Source organism: Sciurus carolinensis, chromosome 15 (assembly GCF_902686445.1).
Source record: "Sciurus carolinensis chromosome 15, mSciCar1.2, whole genome shotgun sequence".
Lineage (NCBI taxonomy): Eukaryota > Metazoa > Chordata > Mammalia > Rodentia > Sciuridae > Sciurus > Sciurus carolinensis.
This window is the reverse complement of record NC_062227.1, coordinates 3,104,848-3,108,819: the sequence shown is the minus strand read 5'-3', so window position 1 is coordinate 3,108,819 and position 3,972 is coordinate 3,104,848.

Below are 3,972 nucleotides of genomic sequence, written 5' to 3'. Positions count from 1 at the left end.
TCTCCATTTTAAAAAGGTGTGATAATTAATTGAGCTAGCCTATCTTTTGGCATAATGTGTTCACTCCCTAAATTTGTAACAAGACTAAAATTTCTCCTATGTAATCAGAGCCAATCACACCTCCTAGTACATGAATTCCTTTTCTTGATAAGTTTGATCTTGATAAGTTTGATTTCTTGATAATGTATGTCCAAAATGATTTTTTGATATTTGAACACCTAGTCCCATATGCGCTGGTTTTATTTCTCTTATATGCTCCCTGCAATGATGAAAAATCATTGCCTACAGATCCACAAGTGCCTTGATAGGGGCAGTTGGATTTACATCTATTGCCCACCATTTTAAAGACAAATTCTGCTTGACTTCAGACCTCATATCTAGATTAGGAGGGGTATCATTCGGTACTTTCTCCTAATGGGTGAATGTTCAGATTGCACGAGGCTATAAACAGTTGATGTAAGAATTTTTCCTAACTTTTTCACTGCTATTTAAGCATCCCATTTGTTCACTAAATCAATCCAGCAACTTGGGGATAGTATAGGATATGGGAAATTCATTCAAACTTAAGATACAATACCTTTGAATTTCCTTGTCTTTAAAATGAGAAACCATGACCACTTTGGATCTGTAAGGTGCCCTCTATAATACCGAGTGATAATATCTAGGGTACAAGTATTCTTTTAGTAGCCCTTTTGTGAGCACAAGCAACAAGAGCACCCAAATACACACCCACACTAGGGCACACATACTGGCATCCTGTACTTGTGGAGAGTGGCCCTATGTAATCAACTTGCCATATCTGTGCAGGTCAAGTCCCTCTAGACAGCTTTCCAGTTATTCTTGGGACACCTCTTTCATTTTCTGACTGATTTCATATTCCTCTTTTACCTTCTTTAAAATAGACAAAGAGAGAACTATCCCCCAGGCTGGCGGCTACCTGTGCGTAGCTTGAACTCCTAGGTGACTTGAATTGTGCTGCACCCATTTTTGCAAGGTATATTCCTCAGGTTCTTCCCCTTTCACCATGACCATCTTTGCCAGTTGGTGGAAGAGAACACTTATTGGTTAACTTGCTTGTATGAAACCTACATAGCTTCCATTTTACAAACCTTTACCTAACACTAAGACAAAGCTCAGACAAGCATAGTTAGTTCTCAGATGTATCTATATCTCTAGTCACGTATACTTAGGGTGTGACCGTATTATAATAAAATCGAATAACAGTTGTTTATTTAATCAATTATGATCTAATCACTTAAAAGACTTTAAAATAGATTTGAACCCTAATTCCTTTAAGACTTGGTTTCTTTAAGTAACAAAAACTAACAGACACAAAAAATTATCCTGATAAATAAGAGCAGATGGATGTTAGAAGAAACCCTTGTTACTTCAACACACAGAGAATTAGATTGTGGTTTATATCAGTACATTAAAATTTAACTGTAGCAAACACATTAAATAACTTTGTGCTAATTAGAGTCAACTTAATCACATACACAATCTTGTTGGGGTCTTAAGCCCCCTTGCTCTTCTTGACCAGCGGCAAGGGAAGGGGACACTCCCCAACAAGGTCAGACCAGGATAGGTAGGGCCGACTGACCCGCCCGCTCCCAGCCCTCTGGGTGGAGGACAATCAGGCACGTCAGGGAGACCTGTCACAGCAGGAACTCATTTATTGAGGAAGTCGCACAGCTTTTATGTAGGGTGGGACTAGGCGGGAACCAATCAGCTTAAAGGTCAGCAAGGTAGGGGGGTTCACGCAGGGGAGAGTCCCATTGGACTATATGGCAACGAGCTGATCACGTTCGCATAACTGTTGTTAACCAATCCCTGACGGTGGTCCAGTTTATCATCATGAACCTTGGAAACCGCCTTTGAGCCTTGATCTTGCTCACTCACCAGGGAGTAAGGAGTCAGCCTGAGTTAGTTAACATGTCATTAGTCCCAACATATCCCCCTTTTTTGTTTTATATTAAGAGTGTGTCTGTCTTAGGTTGCCCCTGGGAGGGCCTTACCCATCATGGAATATCACCCTAGCAGTTTGGGGGTCCACCTTACTCGAAGGTGTGCCTGTCTTAGGTTGTCCACAGCAGAGCAACATCCTTACCCGTCATTGGACAATGAGGCTCTAGCCCTCATTTCCTGTCTTAGGTCGGTATGAGCTCCCCATGAATCTTACCCGTCTTTGACTACCACCTTAGCACTTCAGGCGGGCCCCTCAGGAGGAGCAGGGCTTAAGGGAGAGACACTTAGACCCCAGTGTCCTGATACGAGTGATCCATGATCCTATAGGGCTCCCAATCATTATTACGAAGGGTGGTATAATGCTGTCGGACCACCATGAGCTGCACAGACTTAGCCTAGCTTTTCAGGAAATGGATAAGCTTATTGATTATGCAAGGCCCAAAGGTGAACACAAGGATAATGGTGATTAGCAGTCCCCTAAGTGGGAGGAGGTAGGGGAGCCACCCGTGTAACCCAGTCCAGAGGAAATTAGAGTGGAGCTCACTCCTACGATGTTCCAATCTTCCTGTAGGCTTTTGATTTTATCTTGTACAATGCCAGAGCGGTTGGTGTAGAAACAGCACTTCTCACCAAGGAACAGGCAAAGCCCTCCTTCTTTCACCGTTAGCAGATCCAAACCATGATGATTTTGCAGGACAACAGTGGCCAAGGAATCAAATTGAGCCTGTAGATCTAAGATGGTAGAGCTGCAAAGTGCAATGTTAGGAGCTCTGTGTAGCTCTCAAGGAAGTCCACTGTCCAGAGTCATGAGGTCAGAGACCCCAGTCTCAATCACTGTTGTCCCATTTTTGCTACTGCGCATTACATTCTTTCTTAAATGTCATTTTAAGCAGTTTACATATATTGACTCCTGAGTCTATATGAACATTGGTTAACACAATTTAACATTGTATGTAAACATGAATTTAAGAAATGCTGAGAGAGCTTTTAACTTTCCTTTTGTGTGATGAAGTGGCAAAATGTTTTTATGTTTAACCTTTAAACAAATCAGGCTCTCAATAACCTTCAGAAATACATTTAACAAATTTTACATATACCCTATTGATGACAGGTCCTATAATAGAACATTAAATGATAGAAATAAATCCCCAATAAAATTTACTCTTTTTAAGTTTAAAATTACTATTACAGACAAGTTTAGTTTGGAGAATAGCAGCTTGATAAATTCCCTGCTTTAAAAACTTACATACCTGGAAAATATGAACACATTCAATATACAAAGAGTGACCATTTCACAATTACCTTTGTTAGGTATAAAGCCACCTTTCTCTCCCATTACAGGAACCACCTGTCAATCTGCATTATGCCCGCCTCTCCCGTTATAGGAACCCAGCCTCCCAACCCACCTGTCAATCTGTGTTATGCTCGCCTTTCCCGTTACAGGAATTTCCGGCTTACGTTGCCGTAACCTTCCTGCCTCCCACATTACGTTCTAATATGTCATTGGTCCATCAGTCAGTCTGTAATAATTCTCCTCCATGATTGGTTCCTCCCAGCCTGCGAAATTCCCATAACTAAAAAGAAACCCTGCGCCATCTTCTTCTTTTCCTTTCCCCTTTCCCCCAAGCGGGCACGATTTGACCGCATAAAATAAAAAGTTCCTCGTGTGGGACCTGTGTCTGTGGAGTGTTTTTCTGGGAGTTATCGACGAACCAAAACTGCCCCTAACATCTGGCCTAACAAACTTGACACTTTTATATTACCAAATTTATTTTTTAAAGAAAAATTTAGACTCTGTAACGTAGTTCAATACTCTAACAGTTGCTTAACCATCATTGTATAAACCCCAATTTTTAAGACTAATTGTTCTGAAGAATAAAACTTAATAGACACAAAGTTAAGAGTAAATTAGTGTTTCTAAGAAATCCTTGTCATTTTACCATATAGATTAAACTTTGGTTTATATCAGAACATTAGTATTTCACCTTAGGAAAAAACCTTAAATAG